The sequence below is a fragment of the Hyperolius riggenbachi genome, chromosome 6 (genome assembly GCF_040937935.1).
Source record: "Hyperolius riggenbachi isolate aHypRig1 chromosome 6, aHypRig1.pri, whole genome shotgun sequence".
In the NCBI taxonomy this organism is placed as follows: domain Eukaryota; kingdom Metazoa; phylum Chordata; class Amphibia; order Anura; family Hyperoliidae; genus Hyperolius; species Hyperolius riggenbachi.
In genome coordinates, this window is record NC_090651.1 from 36,410,574 (window position 1) to 36,430,411 (window position 19,838).

Sequence of the window (19,838 nt, forward strand, 5' to 3'; positions counted from 1 at the left end):
GCACTTCAAGAACGGCGGCCCTTATTGTTACTGTCCTGCGGCTCTCAGACCACAGACTGCCACAGAGAGACCAGCACCTGTCCGGGAGCAAACTGAGCTGACCGCATTGGTGGGGGTTGACAAACCCCGCACAGCACTGGGAGCCGGGCACACAGGAGAGGAGCGCCGGGGAAGCCGAGGCTAGAGAAGTCCAACACAGAAGAGGATTAGCACGCTGGACGTCCAGTGCACCGGGCTCCGGAGGAGAACGCCTTCCCAGCGGCCACTGCCACCCGGAGCAGAGAGGAGCATCACTTCCCAGCACTGCACCGAACATTTAGAAAAGGATTCAGCTGCACACAGCGCTGTGGAAGAGGCAGTATGGAAGTAGAAGCACAGTCCATGCCCGGAGCAGGAAAAATAAAAGCTTTCTGGGGCAGCATTGAAAAGCACGGTAAATGTAATTTACCGCTTTGAAGTGGCCTGCGCCTTAATTTCTCCCTGTACTTAAATCGTGGTAGTGCGCCAGAATGTTGTACTTCAAAACGGTAAATTACGTTTACTGTGCTTTTTAATGGTGCGCCAGAAAGTTTCCATTGCCCCATGCGCCATTTTTTCCTGCTTCGGCATATTGTCCCCTCAAATAATTTAACCAGGCAGCAGAATCCCCCAGATAAAAAAGTTGAATCTATATGGAGAATGTCAAGGAAGCTATGGAGCACACCCATGGCACATGCCATTTCTGCACCCCTGTAGATACGCCTCTGGAAGCGAGAAAATGAGCGTATTCTTTTTCTAGTTACCCCACCCGCCGAATGCTGCTCACTCATATGAGCACCCCACCACCTCTCCTTTTCACTCCATGGAGTAGAACGCATGGCTCGGCCATAGATGTATAAGGCCTCTTGCACACTATATGCAATTCCGATTTTGATCTTTGACGCAATTTCACATGAGATTCCGATTTGCGATTTTTAATTGTTACTGCATGCTGCGTTTTTTCTGCGTTTTTCTTTTAATAGCATCCAATTGCAAATCGGATTTGCAGTGTGCAGGGGGCCTAACGCCCATGCCCCGCAGTGTCCTCCTACTGACTGAGCAGGTGTGCACGGTTTGCAATATGAAATGACAGACATTTTTCTTTATTTTGTGAACAAAATCTGAGTTTTACAAACTTCTGTTTTCTGATGCGTCTACAATCCTCAATGTTGTAGCTCTAAACATGTGTGAAGCCAGGCCCCCGATTTACATCACAGGAGCCTATAGGCACAGATGTCCTGGCACCTTAGACTTCAACCTCCACGAATCTGCAAACCCCCGCTGAACTGCACCACAAGTGGGCTGGCTGTCCCAGCTGTCATTTCTTCTTTACCCGACTGTCATAGGTAGCTACAGGTGCCCCTTAGTATTAGGTAGCCAGATGTACCCTCAATATTAAATAGCTAGAGGTGACCCCAAGTATTAGGTAGCAAGAGGAACCTCAGTATTAACCACCTTAGCGGTATGGACGAGCTCAGCCACCGCCAGAGGGTGCCGCTCAGGCCCTGCTGGGCCGATTTTAATGAAATAAAAAGCAGCACACGCAGCCGGCACTTTGCCAGCCGCGTGTGCTACCTGATCGCTGCCGCTCTGCGGCGATCCGCTGCGAGCAGCAGCGAAAGAGGGTCCCCCAGCCACCCGAGCCCAGCGTAGCCGGAACAAACAGTTCCGGCCAGCGCTAAGGGCTGGATCGGAGGCGGCTGACGTCAGGTCCATGACGTCACTCTGCTCGTCGCTATGGCGCCGAGGTAAGCAAAACAAGGAAGGCCGCTCATTGCGGCCTTCCTTGCTAATTCTGACCGCCGGAGGCGATCAGAATTACGGATCGGGAGCGCCCTCTAGTGGGCTTTCATGCAGCCAACTCTCAGTTGGCTGCATGGAATAGTTTTTTTTTTTAATTAAAAAAAACCCTCCCGCAGCCGCCCTGGCGATCTTAATAGAACGCCAGGGTGGTTAAGTAACTAGAGGCGCCCCTGACTGAAGTGAGATCTTGTCAGTGGAATGCCGAGAGCAGGTCTTACGCTCTCATCAGGACTCGGCATAGGGAAGGAGTAGGGGAGGCACTCTGGGAGGGGAGTGAGCCGCCTTCCCATCTTCAGACACCTGTAGGCACATGCCTACAGTGCCTTATGGTAAATCTGGCCCTGGTTGAAGCATAATAATGCATTGATCTATAACCACTAGGTGTTACATTGTTCTGTAGGTAGTCTCCGTTATACCACAGATCATTTTACATAAACACGGATGTATGGCGTACTATACATTGGCGTAAATATAATTTCTACATAAGAGGGAATCTGAATATGAATCACACAATTTACCTGCTTATCTCCGGCTAGAGGAAATATCGGTATTTTCAGTCTGCTCATAGCCGACTCCGGTAAACAATAAAGAAAAAATCTTTGGAAACGGAGTTTGCAAAAGACCAGCTGACATCTGAAATCTCCCTAACTTGGGTTTGGTTGACTTCAATTTTTTGCACTCGGAGAATAACTTATTCCGGGAGCGAGCTGCCTTCCCGCTGTTAATTCAACCGGACACATTAGATCCATGAAGAACTGTCAGCTGTAGATAAATGGCGTGATTGACAGCATTCTATGGACAACAATGAAGCTCGGTGGGGAAGTGGCTCCGACAATTATGGAAAGGTTCCCTCTCGTGTCAGCGTGAACCTCTCTTCTGTGCGACTTTAATCATTGGACACAAAATTTATTGGTTAACACAGCGGGGCTGCTTCATGCAAGGTGACTTCAGACTGAGGGCTGGGAGCTTACAGCGTGTGCAGACTATAGCCGGGAATGGCAAAGAACAAAATGGGCTAGGGCAAGCGATAGTGTCCCTCTTTCTTTTATAGCAATGCTAAATAGAAATATCCCTTCTTCAAGAGAAGCTGTAACCAAGAATTGAACTTTATCCCAATCAGTAGCTGATACCCCGTTTCCCATGAGAAATCTTTACCTTTTCACAAATGGATCATCAGGGAGCTCTGCATGGCTGATATTGTGGTGAAACCCATCCCACATTGTGATGTCAGGACCATGGTTCTGACATCACAACAGTAGAATATATTATAGATATTTTACTATTGCTAAAACCTAACCCTACTCTCACACAGAACCCTCCCCTAACCTTAATCCCACCCTTGTCCGGTGGTGTCTAACCCTAAAATTCCCCCTTGTGGTGCTTAACCCTAACACCCACCCCCCCTGATGCCTAACCCCCCTGGTGGTGCCTAAACCTAACCACCCCGGTGGTGCCTAAACCTAACCACCTTTCCTGGTGGTGCCTAACCCTAACCCTCCCCGGTGGTGCCCAACCCTTACACCCCACTTCCTGGTGGTGCCTAACCCTAACCTCCCCTGGTGGTGCCTAACTCTAACCACCCTCCCCCAGTGGTGCCTAAACTTACCCCCCCCCAGCCGAAAAGCCACGATTTGCAGCTATGAAGGTAAATTTGGGTGCCCAGAGGTGCCCGATTATTGGCAAAAAGAGACATTTTCCGGGTTCCATAACTTCCTCCAGTCGTGGCCAGTCTGCTCAAGAGAAGTGCACTCTTTACGTATCTCTCCAGCAGCCACCGGAGAAATACGTAGAGGGCGCACTTCTCTTGCACAGACTGGCTGTGACTGGAAGAAGTTACGGGACCCAGAACCGGCAACAGAGAAGGCTGAGGACAGCGGCTTGGGGGCGATCTGTGCGCATGGGGCTGGAGGAAGCCCCAAGTATGTATAACATTTTTATTTCAAAATGTCTCTGGTACACTTTAAGAAGAAGCGACAGACAGAATTTTTAAACTTGCCCTCACAAGTTGAGAACCTGCCAGGCTGAATTTTGATATTCTTTGGCTACTTGTGTACAGAAGGCCACAGCACCTCCCCAGGGAGTGTTTATGTTGTATTGTTGTGCCTGGGACCACCCACACATACACACAATTGGCTGCAGTCTCACAGTGGGTGATTAATCCCCACTGGCCGGTTAAGCAGACCTGAAACCTGGAGCCCGCGGCCATGTACCTAACAATTCATAAACTTCATCTATATTTCCACTGGATCCAACATCTTAAAAGCCGTGTTTATGGCCTTGGACTGAACAATGCAGTTTCGGAGGCTTCAGGCCAAATGGGCCAAACTTTATCCAACGTGTACAGCACATTCTGGGCTGCTCTTCTGCCAACGAGCTTAAAATGTAAAAAACAGTAAAACGAAGGTAAAGAAGACCTTGGGTCTAATGAAAAGCAGGATATTACTTCAAAATAAGCAAGTGCTGAAATACTGCTGGTTAACACTTTCCAGGCCAATTACAGTCACAAATGTTTCCCTCTGTTTTGATGTTCAGTCCAGGAACTTGCTTTTGTAAGTGTATAAGCACCCTGATTGGCTGATCTCCAGTGATTCACTTCTTGGACCAGCATACAGTAGATGAACTGTGGTACAAATGTCCTGCAACCAGTCCCGGATTTACCCCACAGGAGCCTATAGGCACAGATGTCCTGACACAGTAGACTTCGCCATACATAAACTTATAAACTTGAGCCAAAATGCATTGCAAGTGTGCTGGAAGGCCCAGCTGTCACTTCTCCCTTACTTCCCTTGCCTGGCTGTCATAGGTAGCTACAGGTACCACTTCGTATTAGCTAGATGTGCCCCCAATATTAAAGGGACACTTAAGTCAAACAAAAAAAATGAGTTTTACTCACCTAGGGCTTCCAATAGCCCCCTGAAGCTCTCCGCTGCCCTCGCCGTCTCCCTCCGATCCTCCTGGCCCCACCAGCAGCCACTTCCTGTTTCGGTGACAGGAGCTGACAGACTGGGGACGCGAGTGATTCTTCGCGTTCCCAGACACATTAGCACCCTTTATGCTGCTATATGGTATATGATATATGCTATAGCAGCATAGATGGCGCTATTGTGGCCAGGAACGCGAAGAATCACTCGTGTCCCCAGCCTGTCAGCTCCTGTCACCGAAACAGGAAGTGGCTGCCGGCGGGGCCAGGAGGATCGGAGGGAGATGGCGAGGGCACCGGACAGCTGCAGCGGGCTATTGGAAGCCCCAGGTGAGTAAAACTCATTTTTGTTGTTGTCCCTTTAAGCATGTATTGGTGCCCCCAAATGAAGGTAGATCTTGTCAGTGAATTGATGAGAGCCAGGTGAGTAACTTCTCATTTACGCTCTGTTCGGTAAACTATATAAATATAAATTGTTCATTTCTTCCAGTTGAAAATGCACTATAAATTATTATTATTGATTCATAAAGCGCCAACATATTCCGTGGCGCTGTACAAACTTACATGGGGTACATAATAATACAGACAATGGTGTACACTAATATACAAGATACATAATTCGTGGTAAAATACAAAAATGATACAAATTACAGAAGTGGTAATGACAGTGATAAAAGTAACATGATAAATAAAATGTATAATGATTTCCAAGACACAAAAGGGAGAGAGAGACCTGCCCTTGCGAGCTTACAATCTAAATCTAAATTACTATTCATCTCTGTTGCTGTCATTTACAGTAGGTACAGTAGGTAGTACTGAGTAGTAAAAAGCTTACCGATCTTACACATTTTGGACTAGTTCATGTCCTCATGGAGGATTCTCAGTATTACCTTTATTCTTTACAAGAGCACTCCCTGGAAAGGATGTATAGAAAGATCCCCCGCAGCCGTTCTAAACCAGCGCCGGTCCTCAATGATCCTCCGTTCCTTTGCCGCCGCTTAGTTTCGATTCTGCTGACTGATTAGTCGTCGGTCCACTGCGCCTGCGTCCTGCACAGGCACAGTACGAGGCTTTCTATTACTGCGCCTGCCCAGGACGCTCTCTCAGATGTGGACGTGTACGAGGATGCGCACGACCATCGAAACTAAGCGGAGGTGGGGGAAGGGAGGATCGTTGAGGACCGGTGGGGGCACAGGACGGCTGTGAGGGGCTGGTAGAAGCCTCAGGTAAGTGAAACTCCTAGTTACACACCAGGACGTTGCGTTTAGGGGACGTTATAGGGCACATAACGTGCCCCTAACGCAACGCCTGGTGCTCTCTAATGTGGACGTCGGAGTGAGACGCGTTGTGCAGCTCACTCTGGCGTCCGTGATGCCGTGATGCGTACTCTTGGACGCATGCGGCATCACGTGGTCCTGCCCGGCCAATCGCCGCACAGAGCGGCCGCTCCAGGAAGTAAACACTGCACGTCACTGAGTGCAGTGAATATTAATTAGCCATGTGCCCGGCCGCTCTCCCCTCCTCCCCAACATGACTGAGCATGTGCAAACAGTCTAACGCGGCTTAGCCGCGTAGAACGCACAGCATGCAGCACTTTGCTGCATTACAATGTAACGCAACGTGGGCAGTGTGAACAGCCCACTTGTGTTACATTGCTGTGCGTTGGGGGAGCGTTACAGGCTGCACTACCGTGCGCCTGTAACGTCCCTGTGTGCAAGAAGCCTAAAGTAAGGCCTCTGGTGGGCCCCCTGGCCCAGGGGCCGTGGTGTAGTGGCAAGCTCTTTGGCCAGCATTACAATGTCACTGCTTGTGTATAGATGACAGGTCTGCTTTAACATTTACTCAGCATAATTGTATAAAACAGACGATCTGGATATTAACCAAACCTTACCTCAGACTGAGCTGGTGGCCAAATGACTGCTGATGGGAGGCCACACATAGCCTGTCCTCAGCCCCTCCCTCATCAATGCTTCACCATAAGAGTCTTATGAGGTACTGTCCATCTCGTCGCTGGATTCCTTCCTTCTAAAGGAAAACAGATGGAGATTATTTCCCAAGCCCAGAGCTGAATGATTTGTGAGATCACATGGAAAAATACAATTAATTAAAAAGAATAGTTTAATATGGAAAATAACCCGCCACAAAACTCAACAAGACACTGGATGCAGAGCAGGAAGTATTAAAGATAATTGTTATGCATATAGGCAATTTCAATAAGAGAACCTAGTTTACCATCTGTTGGTTAACTGTGAGACTTCTGTGGCTCATTCCCAGCAAACAGAAATGACTGTATTAGACTGGTACAGGAAGGGGCATATCCAGGGACAACAGCAGCTCTAGGGCAAGCACTGACACTGCCCCCTCCAGGGTGGGGTGATATCGTGCGCAACAAGACCTGAAATGGGGAGTGGTCAACAGGAGGGGCTCCAGGATTTTTGTTATTGAGGGTGCTATGCAGGCTGGACCCCCCCCCCCCCCTGCAAAAGTTTGGATGGGGCCTCCTCCCCCTACACACTGAATAGGGACTGTCTACAAATTATTGTCTGCAAAACTTTGTATGATTGATTATCAGTGGCTGAGCAGATGCAGTCATTAGAACAATTGTGCAGAGAGCAGAAAGCTTTTTCACTCCTTGCCCTGAATTGTCACTCTTTTAGTACAGGCCCCCCTGTGGCTTCTGGCTCCCTCTGCAGCTGCTGTTATGCCCCTGTAAGCAGGTGCTGGATCCAGTGCTGGAGTAGCTGTCGCTTTGGCAAAAATAGGTGTATCCGTGAGGGGGTCAGGGGCAGGGCCAAATGTACCTGAACTTAGCAGGTGGGTAATTCACAGACAGTCGACATCAACAGCATTATGTAGCCAGATGTAGCCACCCCTCCTCCAGTATAGATAGCCAGATGTCCCATAAGTATAAGTCCCTTCCCTAGGGTTGGTGGCCAGAGGTGCCCCCAGTATAGGTAGTGAGCTATAGGTGCCCCAGTATCAGTAGCCAGGTATAGGTGCCCCCAGGATAGGTAGCTAGGTATAGGTGCCCTCAGTATAGGTATCCAGGTATAGGTGTCCCCAGTATAGGTATCCAGGTATGGGTGTCCCCAGTATAGGTAGCTAGGTATAGTGGCCTTCAGTATAGGTATCCAGGTATAGGTGTCCCCAGTATAGGTATCCAGGTATAGGTGTCCCCAGTATAGGTAGCTAGGTATAAGTGTACCCAGTATAGGTAGCTAGGTATAGTAGCCTTCAGTATAGGTATCCAGGTATAGGTGTCCCCAGTATAGGTATCCAGGTATAGGTGTCCCCAGTATAGGTAGACTGGTATAGGTGTCCCCAGTATAGGTAGCTAGGTATAGTGGCCTTCAGTATAGGTATCCAGGTATAGGTGTCCCCAGTATAGGTATCCAGGTATAGGTGTCCCCAGTATAGGTAGCTAGGTATAGTGGCCTTCAGCCACGCCCACTGCTTACTCCATGAGTGTCATAACACTCTCGGTTTAGCAGGGAATGAGGTGGCAGCTTGGCCACGCCCACCCACGGACCTGTTTGGTTGTGGCAGCCTGCTTGTCAGGTTGCCATGACTACCCTCCTCCAGGCCACTGCACGATCAGCCTAACGGCTGATTCTCTCCACAGGCGGCGGTGAGCGCGTATTTCATAGTTGCAGACTGCTATTATGCAGTCTGTAACATCCATATTGGAAGCTTCTGTGATCCCTGGATGTAATGGGTGACATGTACAGATACACCCAGATATACTGAGCATGCAGGTCAGTTATTGGGCAATGATTTGTGCCATCTATGCAATGTATTTGTATGAAGCAGGTTATGCATGCTAACGAAGGGGGAGGTTCTTTTTCTCTGATGCCGGGTGATTGATCACAGTTTGGGTATATATATGTGCTTGTACTTTGCATCACTTGTATGTCTGCACTTTATCTGATGAAGGGGACCCTCCGTGGCCCCGAAACAATTGTCATGTTGTGCATACAATAAAACTGCTTGGAACTTTGAACTGGTGTGCCAGCCGACCTTGAATTGCTTGTATTGGACTGATGCCGCTTCTGCATCAAGGCTGAGCACCCGACTACACAAACACGGCAAGGTGTGCCTATCCAAAACCTGACATTGCACAGTATAGGTATCCAGGTATAGGTGTCCCCAGTATAGGTAGACTGGTATAGGTGTCCCCAGTATAGGTAGCTAGGTATAGTGGCCTTCAGTATAGGTATCCAGGTATAGGTGTCCCCAGTATAGGTAGACTGGTATAGGTGTCCCCAGTATAGGTAGCTAGGTATAGTGGCCTTCAGTATAGGTATCCAGGTATAGGTGTCCCCAGTATAGGTATCCAGGTATAGGTGTCCCCAGTATAGGTAGACTGGTATAGGTGTCCCCAGTATAGGTAGCTAGGTATAGTGGCCTTCAGTATAGGTTTCCAGGTATAGGTGTCCCCAGTATAGGTATCCAGGTATAGGTGTCCCCAGTATAGGTAGCTAGGTATAGTGGCCTTCAGTATAGGTATCCAGGCATAGGTGTCCCCAGTATAGGTAGCTAGGTATAGTGGCCTTCAGTATAGGTATCCAGGTATAGGTGTCCCCAGTATAGGTAGCTAGGTATAGTGGCCTTCAGTATAGGTATCCAGGTATAGGTGCCCCCAGTATAGGTAGACTGGTATAGGTGTCCCCAGTATAGGTAGCTAGGTATAGTGGCCTTCAGTATAGGTTTCCAGGTATAGGTGTCCCCAGTATAGGTAGCTAGGTATAGTGGCCTTCAGTATAGGTATCCAGGTATAGGTGTCCCCAGTATAGATAGACTGGTATAGGTGTCCCCAGTATAGGTAGCTAGGTATAGTGGCCTTCAGTATAGGTTTCTAGGTATAGGTGTCCCCAGTATAGGTATCCAGGTATAGGTGTCCCCAGTATAGGTAGCTAGGTATAGTGGCCTTCAGTATAGGTATCCAGGTATAGGTGTCCCCAGTATAGGTAGACTGGTATAGGTGTCCCCAGTATAGGTAGCTAGGTATAGTGGCCTTTAGTATAGGTTTCCAGGTATAGGTGTCCCCAGTATAGGCATCCAGGTATAGGTGTCCACAGTATAGGTAGACTGGTATAGGTGTCCCCAGTATAGGTAGACTGGTATAGGTGTCCCCAGTATAGGTAGCTAGGTATAGTGGCCTTTAGTATAGGTTTCCAGGTATAGGTGTCCCCAGTATAGGTATCCAGGTATAGGTGTCCCCAGTATAGGTAGCTAGGTATAGTGGCCTTCAGTATAGGTATCCAGGTATAGGTGTCCCCAGTATAGGTATCCAGGTATAGGTGCCCCCAGTATAAGAAGCCAGGTATAGTGGCCCCCAGTATAAGAAGCCAGGTATAGTGGCCCTCAGTATAGGAAGCCTGCTATAGATGTCCCAGCCATATTGTGTCCCTTGCCCTCAAATCGGCTGCCCACGTCCTCAGATATTGGACAACAGGGGAGTAGGAAGTCAAGAGACACCACATGACAGTAGAGAACGTTGGCAGGGCTATGAGTGCTGGGATATGGAAGCACCACCTGGACAGGTGAGCCCTGGGGCCCCTGCAAAGTTTTTGGCAATTGCCTAGTTTGCCTCTATGGTAGCGCTGGCCCTGATGGAGTAGGGCTGAGGGACAATGCATGGCACATAACAGAGAGGTTTCCTGTGAGTATGGAAACCATGCACTCGTTGGTCTCTCAGGCATCACTAAAAATCTGACATGTCTGCCATTTGCTGTACATACACTAGATATGGATTGAATGTTATGGGGGCCATATCAAAGTTTTGTGAGGGGGCGCCATAATTTCTAGTTACATCCCTGTATTAAACATTTGGTTTGGATATTTTATTGTGCTTGACCACCTTGCAAAACTACCTGAAATCAAATAACTGCACCTTCATCTGCCTTTGATTATAATCATCAAAATGCCATCAGTAAGTTAGCCTTCATTTGATTTTCCCAGAATCCTTTGAGGCCCTGGCAGACATTATCTAGCATGTCTCATGCCCGCTCTGTTCTCAGCTACTGTAGGCAGCAGTCATATGAATTTTAAATAGAAAAGCAGCGCAGTAAGATTGATGTATACTTGAGCAGCAGTATGAAAGAATTTGTATTTCTCCGGAAACACATGTAAGGAATGGATCTTGCATTTGTACATCCATCATATGTATTCCCCCCCCCCCCCCCCCCTCCCTTTAATGCAACAGATTTAATCAATTTTAAATTACAGTCCCCAGCCGGGCGGTGCTTGTGTGCTCCCGGAATACATACATGGGAGATGTGCTGTTTGTACTTAACCAGCCGCTGATTTGGGAGATGTGACAGTCTGTGAGTTCAATTTCTCAGCCGGGAGGGAGATCGGCCCCCACGGCGTTGGCTTGTGTATTCAAAGCCAGGCAATAACAGGGTGAAATATCACTGTAAATCTAGTGTCAAAATACAATTATGCGATTTGTCTGTGGCCTTCGAATGAAAACAAGATGAGCCGATAAGAGGAGACCGAACAAAAGTCACAGGGACTGAATGAGGGATTTTTAAAATGCTTTAGAAAGGATTCTTGGCCTTAGAAGTGAGATGGCGGTGAGGAGATTCCATCGCCACAAGACCGCTCTGCATAATAACATAAATATGTAGTGAATGCTGACAGGGTGAGGGATGCAGCACGCTCTGCTGGAGTCGCCTTTCTTGTCTCCCTCTTCGTTACGGGAGCTGGAAATTTGGGCGCCTGCTGCGAATGGAACGATTTGGGCGTGGCCATATAACACTAATGCAAATATCAGCTATTGGCCACCGAAAGCAGAAATTTGGGCGCCCGATAAATATAATTTTGAAAATTAGAACGTTATAGTCTTTGCATTTTTTTTTTGAGAAATTTTTGTTTTGAGAAAATTAGAACGTTATATTTTTTTTGAACTTTTTATTGTTTTGAAAATTAGAAAGTTGTAGTTATGGAAATGTTTGGTCTGTTGTATTTAATTTTTTTTGAAAATTATTGTTTCAATTTTAATTAGAAAGTTACAGATATTGAAATTTTAGGGTTAAGCGCTAGGAAGGGGGGTTTTAGGTTTAGTTGTCAAGAAGTGGAGTTTTATGGTTAAGTGTGAGGTGTGGGGGTTTTAGGGATCGTTGTCAAGAAGGGGAGTTTTAGGGTTTGGCGTCAGGAAGGAGGGGTTTAGGGTTTGGCGTCAGGAAGGAGGGTTTAGGGTTTGGCGTCAGGAAGGGGAAATTTAGAGTTAGGTGTCAAGAAGGGGGGTTTTAGGTTTAGTTGTCAAGAAGGGGAGTTTTATGGTTAGGTGGGAGGTGTGGGGGTTTTAGGGGTAGTTGTCAAGAAGGGGAATTTTAGGGTTTGGCGTCAGGAAGGAGGGGTTTAGGGTTAGGCGTCAGAAAGGGGAGATTTAGAGTTAGGTGTCAAGAAGGGGGGTTTTAGGTTTAGTTGTCAAGAAGGGCAGTTTTATGGTTAGATGTGAGGTTTGGGGGTTTTAGGGATAGTTGTCAAGAAGGGTAGTTTTAGGGTTTGGCGTCAGGAAGGAGGGGTTTAGGGTTAGGCGTCAGGAAGGAGATGTTTAGGGTTAGGCGTCAGGAAGGGGAGATTTAGAGTTAGGTGTCAAGAAGGGGGGTTTTAGGGTTAAGCGTCAGGAGGGTCAGGAGTCAGGAAGGGGAGGGTTCTGTGTGAGAGTACGGTTAGGTTTAGTTGTAGTAAAATATTGGTAACATTTACCAATGTTTTACTATTGTCATTAACATTGTACATATTTATTTTGTTTTCATCTGGTGCTCAATGTACAATGGTATTTATCATTTAGACTTATCAACTTCACCTGGCACCCATTTTAAATTGCGCCCTTATTTCATGCATGCTTTCATCACCAGTCGAGCAATGGATTAGCACACTTGAAAGAGGGGAGAATGAGGCATACATACATTATGGGCACCGGGGAAATTTGGCTGCCGAAGATAGCCACTAATGGAATTTCGGTAAGATTATCGATATTCTACTATTGTGCAGTGGTAATTTAATCCCGATGGTAATATATTGGTAACTAGTGATCTAAGCCCATTTAAAAACGGGCTCTAGGTATGTCATCCCCCCGCACATGCAACCACTCGCCCAGAGCGCCTACCAAGCCCGGCCAGACCGCCTTCTGGCCCGTCCTGCGTCCTGTCCCAACGGCTGTCACTGCAGGACAAAAGCACTGACACGGGGACAGGACGCAGGGATACTTGTACATTATTAGCTAGGATGTTTTCCGATATTTGCTAACACTGAGGGCCCTTTTACACTTGTATTGAAAACCTGCATTGCGTTACCTTGTTTTACTGCAGGGTAACGCAACGGCAATGCAAGGCTAGGGTGCCTAGCGCACTTATCGCATCGCATTGCACTGGACGTACCCGACCTGCAAAGTCAACAGCGCGTTTACCAGCCGCAGCGGCAGCGGAAGCCAATGAAGTCAATGGGTGATGCATACATTTTAAAAATGTTGGTGGCGGAAGAGCGGTGCTCATGTGCGGAACGATGGTAATATGATGGGAAACCTTGGGAATCCCAGTGATGTAATTCCTGGCTGTTCCTGTAAATATGACGGGAAACCTTGGGAATCCCAGTGATGTACTTCCTGTCTGTTCCTGTAAATACCATGGGAAACCTTTGGAATCCCAGTGATGTAATTCCTGTCTGTTCTTGTAAATACGACGGGAAACCTTGGGAATCCCAGTGATGTAATTCCTGTCTGTTCCTGTAAATACGACGGAAAACCTTGGGAATCCCAGTGATGTAATTCCTGTCTGTTCCTGTAAATATGACGGGAAACCTTGGGAATCCCAGTGATGTAATTCCTGTCTGTTCCTGTAAATACGACGGAAAACCTTGGAAATCCCAGTGATGTACTTCCTGTCTGTTCCTGTAAATACGATGGGAAACCTTGGGAATCCCAGTGATGTACTTCCTGTCTGTTCCTGTAATTACCATGGGAAACCTTGGGAATCCTAGTGATGTAATTCCTGTCTGTTCCTGTAAATACGACGGGAAACCTTGGGAATCCCAGTGATGTAATTCCTGTCTGTTCCTGTAAATACGACGGGAAACTTTGGGAATCCCAGTGATGTAATTCTTGTCTGTTCCTGTAAATATGATGGGAAACCTTGGGAATCCCAGTGATGTAATTCCGGTCTGTTCCTGTAAATATGATGGGAAACCTTGGGAATACCCGCAGGGCCGGCCTTAGGTTTCACAGCGCCCTGAGCGTAACCAGATTTTGGTGCCCCTGACCAACACATGTATCCTCTTCGCGTGTGAGCACACACACACATAATGGGGGGGGGGGGGGGCAGATCCCTCCTTTAGTGTATATAGGCTTAGGCTACTAGTCTTGCAGTCGCAGATCCCTTTTAGTGTATTTAGGCAGCAGATCCTCCCCGACCCCCCCCCCCCCCCCCATTAGTGTATCTACTCTAGCAGCATAAGCATATTCCCCCCTTTAGCGTAGGGAGGTTGGGGAGCCTTACTTCTTGCTGGTCAGTCTTCTCTTCTTACTGTCTGCAGAGCAGTCTGCAGACTTAGTGTCAGTGTAGGTGACAGGATCCTGGGAGCAGGAGAGGACTCGTCGTCACTCAGGACATGCTGCACGCTTCTCTGCAGCAGCCTGAGGCTCAGCGCGCCTCCGTACATCCTGATTCTGACATATAGCTATAAGTCCCCCCAGTATAGGTAGCCAGGCATAGGTTACCCAGTAAAGGTAGCCAGCTATAGATCCCCCCCAGTATACAGTAGGTTAGCCAGGTAGGTGCCCACAGTATAGGTAGCCAGTATACTTGCCCCAGTATAGGTTAGGTAGGCATTTGTCCCAGCTATAGGTTAGATAGGTAGGTGCCCCCAGTACAGGTTAGATAGGTAGGTGCCCCCAGTGTATAGGTTAGATAGGTAGGTACCTGCAATATAGGTTAGATAGGTAACTGCCCCAGTATAGGTTAGATAGGTAGGTACCCGCAATATAGGTTAGATAGGTAGCTGCCCCCAGTATAGATTAGATAGGTAGCTGCCCCAGTATAGATTAGATAGGTAGGTGCCCCCAGTATTGGCTAGATAGGTAGCTGCCCCCAGTATAGATTAGATAGGTAGCTGCCCCCAGTATAGGTTAGATAGGTAGGTACCCGCAATAAAGGTTAGATAGGTAGCTGCCCCCCAGTATAGGTTAGATAGGTAGCTGCCCCCAGTATAGGTTAGATAGGTAGGTGCCCCCAGTATAGATTAGATAGGTAGGTGCCCCCAGTATAGATTAGATAGGTAGCTGCCCCCAGTATAGGTTAGATAGATAGGTGCCCCCAGTATAGATTAGATAGGTAGCTGCCCCCAGTATAGGTTAGATAGATAGGTGCCCCCAGTATAGATTAGATAGGTAGCTGCCCCCAGTATAGATTAGATAGGTAGCTGCCCCCAGTATTGGCTAGATAGGTAGCTGCCCCCAGTAAAGATTCGATAGGTAGCTGCCCCCCAGTATAGGTTAGATAGGTATCTGCCCCCAGTATAGGTTAGATAGGTAGCTGCCCCCAGTATAGATTAGATAGGTAGCTGCCCCCAGTATAGATTAGATAGGTCGCTGCCCCCAGTATAGATTAGATAGGTAGCTGCCCCCCAGTATAGGTTAGATAGGTAGCTGCCCCCCAGTATAGATTAGATAGGTAGCTGCCCCCCAGTATAGATAGGTAGCTGCCCCCCAAGTATAGGTTAGATAGGTAGCTGCCCCCAGTATAGATTAGATAGGTAGCTGCCCCCCAGTATAGGTTAGATAGTTAGCTGCCCCCCAGTATAGGTTAGATAGTTAGCTGCCCCCAGTATAGATTAGAGTAGGTAGGTAGGTAGGTAGGTAGGTAGGTGCCCCCCAGTATAGGTTAGATAGGTAGCTGCCCCCCAGTATAGATAGGTAGCTGCCCCCCCAGTATAGGTTAGATAGGTAGTTGCCCCCCAAGTATAGGTTAGATAGGTAGCTGCCCCCAGTATAGATTAGATAGGTAGCTGCCCCCCAGTATAGGTTAGATAGTTAGCTGCCCCCAGTATAGATTAGAGTAGGTAGGTAGGTGCCCCCCCCCCTCATACTGGAGGTGGAGCCGTGGGGAGGGCAGCCCGACCTCTCCCTCCCTTCCTCTCCGGGCCGCCCTCCGTGCTCCCCCCTCCGATGCAGACTCGGCAAGTTATGCACAGAGAACTCACCTTCCTGGTTCCGATCGCCGGCGCCTCTCACTTCCCGCTGTTCGCCTCTTCTACATTAGTTACTGATACACACTAAACTTCCTGCAAAGCAGGAAGTTTAGTGTGCATCAGCGGCTAAGAAGAGGCGAACAGCGGGAAGTGAGAGGCGCCGGCGATCGGAACCAGGAAGGTGAGTTCTCTGTGCATAACTTGCCGAGTCTGCATCGGAGGGGGGAGCACGGAGGGCGGCCCGGAGAGGAAGGGAGGGAGAGGTCGGGCTGCCCTCCCCGCGGCTCCCCCCTCCATCACGGCGGCCGCATGTTTGCTCCCCAGCAGCGGCACCAGGGGGCGGAGCGAGACGGACCCAGACGGGGCCGCAGCAGCCACATGCAGCCAGGTGGCAGGAGCGCCCCCTGGAAGCCGGCGCCCTGAGCGATCGCTCCGGTCGCTCAGGTCAAAGGCCGGCCCTGAATACCCGTGATGTAATTCCTGTCTGTTCCTGTAAATATGATGGGAAACCTTGGGAATCCCAGTGATGTAATTCCTGTCTGTTCCTGTAAATATGATGGGAAACCTTGGGAATCCCAGTGATGTAATTCCTGTCTGTTCCTGTAAATACCACGGGAAACCTTGGGAATACCCGTGATGTAATTCCTGTCTGTTCCTGTAAATATGATGGGAAACCTTGGGAATCCCAGTGATGTAATTCCTGTCTGTTCCTGTAAATAAGACGGGAAACCTTGGGAATCCCAGTGATGTAATTCCTGTCTGTTCCTGTAAATAAGACTGGAAACCTTGGGAATCCCAGTGATGTAATTCCTGTCTGTTCCTGTAAATACGACAGGAAACCTTGGGAATCCCAGTGATGTACTTCCTGTCTGTTCCTTTAAATACCATGGGAAACCTTGGAAATCCCAGTGATGTAATTCCTGTCTGTTCCTGTAAATACGACGGGAAACCTTGGGAATCCCAGTGATGTAATTCCTGTCTGTTCCTGTAAATATAATGGGAAACCTTGGGAATACCCGTGATGTAATTCCTGTCTGTTCCTGTAAATATGACGGGAAACCTTGGGAATCCCAGTGATGTAATTCCTGTCTGTTCCTGTAAATATGATGGGAAACCTTGGGAATCCCAGTGATGTAATTCCTGTCTGTTCCTGTAAATATGACGGGAAACCTTGGGAATCCCAGTGATGTAATTCCTGTCTGTTCCTGTAAATAAGACGGGAAACCTTGGGAATCCCAGTGATGTAATTCCTGTCTGTTCCTGTAAATACGACGGGAAACCTTGGGAATCCCAGTGATGTAATTCCTGTCTGTTCCTGTAAATACGACGGGAAACCTTGGGAATCCCAGTGATGTAATTCCTGTCTGTTCCTGTAAATACGACGGGAAACCTTGGGAATCCCAGTGATGTAATTCCTGTCTGTTCCTGTAAATACGACGGGAAACCTTGGGAATCCCAGTGATATAATTCCTGTCTGTTCCTGTAAATATGACGGGAAACCTTGGGAATCCCAGTGATGTACTTCCTGTCCAGCAGGGAGTATGTCACTGTGCTTATGATGTGGTGGGGGCGGGGCATCCCACAGCAAACGCACACCACAAGTGTAAAACCGCCCTATTATCATACAAGCCCTCCCTCTACCGATGCCTAACCCTAACCTACCCCCACCAATTCCTAATCGTAACCGACCCCCACCCTAAAGCCAGACCATGATGCATCACTTCACCACAGCAATGCAAATCATATTTCTTTACTGTAGCCCTCCTACTAAAAAAAACAATGCTTAAGGTGGCCACTAACCATACAATCTTTTTCATCCAATTTTACCAAATCTATGTAGTATAAGGGTAAACGGAGTGAATATACTAAATGGGTAATAGAAATGGTAAGATTGGATGAAAAAGATTGTACCGTTAATGGCCAGCATATGTGTGGTTTGCCTTCCAGCGGTCCTGGACGTAAGCCTGGACGTAAACCGCTGCCGCCTGTTAAAACGCTTGGCTATTGTATCTCAACGGGATGGTGCACACTAGCGGTTTGAGGTTTTTAGCAAACGTGGCTCCTGCAGCATTTGTGCAGTTTGCATATGTATATAAAGTATAGGAAAAGCTCAAACCGCTCTGAAAAACGCTGGTATGTCATCCCCCCGCACATGCAACCACTCGCCCAGAGCGCCTACCAAGCCCGGCCAGACCGCCTTCTGGCCCGTCCTGCGTCCTGTCCCAACGGCTGTCACTGCAGGACAAAAGCACTGACATGGGGACAGGACGCAGGGATACTTGTACATTATTAGCTAGGATGTTTTCCGATATTTGCTAACACTGAGGGCCCTTTTACACTTGTATTGAAAACCTGCATTGCGTTACCTTGTTTTACTGCAGGGTAACGCAACGGCAATGCAAGGCTAGGGTGCCTAGCGCACTTATCGCATCGCATTGCACTGGACGTACCCGACCTGCAAAGTCAACAGCGCGTTTACCAGCCGCAGCGGCAGCGGAAGCCAATGAAGTCAATGGGTGATGCATACATTTTAAAAATGTTGGTGGCGGAAGAGCGGTGCTCATGTGCGGAACGATGGTAATATGATGGGAAACCTTGGGAATCCCAGTGATGTAATTCCTGGCTGTTCCTGTAAATATGACGGGAAACCTTGGGAATCCCAGTGATGTACTTCCTGTCTGTTCCTGTAAATACCATGGGAAACCTTTGGAATCCCAGTGATGTAATTCCTGTCTGTTCTTGTAAATACGACGGGAAACCTTGGGAATCCCAGTGATGTAATTCCTGTCTGTTCCTGTAAATACGACGGAAAACCTTGGGAATCCCAGTGATGTAATTCCTGTCTGTTCCTGTAAATATGACGGGAAACCTTGGGAATCCCAGTGATGTAATTCCTGTCTGTTCCTGTAAATACGACGGAAAACCTTGGAAATCCCAGTGATGTACTTCCTGTCTGTTCCTGTAAATACGATGGGAAACCTTGGGAATCCCAGTGATGTACTTCCTGTCTGTTCCTGTAATTACCATGGGAAACCTTGGGAATCCTAGTGATGTAATTCCTGTCTGTTCCTGTAAATACGACGGGAAACCTTGGGAATCCCAGTGATGTAATTCCTGTCTGTTCCTGTAAATACGACGGGAAACTTTGGGAATCCCAGTGATGTAATTCCTGTCTGTTCCTGTAAATATGATGGGAAACCTTGGGAATCCCAGTGATGTAATTCCGGTCTGTTCCTGTAAATATGATGGGAAACCTTGGGAATACCCGTGATGTAATTCCTGTCTGTTCCTGTAAATATGATGGGAAACCTTGGGAATCCCAGTGATGTAATTCCTGTCTGTTCCTGTAAATATGATGGGAAACCTTGGGAATCCCAGTGATGTAATTCCTGTCTGTTCCTGTAAATACCACGGGAAACCTTGGGAATACCCGTGATGTAATTCCTGTCTGTTCCTGTAAATATGATGGGAAACCTTGGGAATCCCAGTGATGTAATTCCTGTCTGTTCCTGTAAATAAGACGGGAAACCTTGGGAATCCCAGTGATGTAATTCCTGTCTGTTCCTGTAAATAAGACTGGAAACCTTGGGAATCCCAGTGATGTAATTCCTGTCTGTTCCTGTAAATACGACAGGAAACCTTGGGAATCCCAGTGATGTACTTCCTGTCTGTTCCTTTAAATACCATGGGAAACCTTGGAAATCCCAGTGATGTAATTCCTGTCTGTTCCTGTAAATACGACGGGAAACCTTGGGAATCCCAGTGATGTAATTCCTGTCTGTTCCTGTAAATATAATGGGAAACCTTGGGAATACCCGTGATGTAATTCCTGTCTGTTCCTGTAAATATGACGGGAAACCTTGGGAATCCCAGTGATGTAATTCCTGTCTGTTCCTGAAAATAT

At 47.9% G+C, this 19,838-nt stretch overlaps 1 long non-coding RNA gene across 2 annotated transcripts in view; it reads left to right on the forward strand.

The window, feature by feature from the left end:
• The first annotated feature begins 8,351 nt into the window (after positions 1 to 8,351).
• LOC137522402 (uncharacterized) overlaps positions 8,352 to 19,838 on the forward strand; it is a 250,600-nt gene continuing 239,113 nt past the window's right edge. For both annotated transcript variants that reach the window (XR_011022280.1, XR_011022279.1), the window contains exon 1: positions 8,352 to 8,496. This is a non-coding gene — a long non-coding RNA (uncharacterized lncRNA). The remainder of the gene's footprint in view (positions 8,497 to 19,838) is intronic.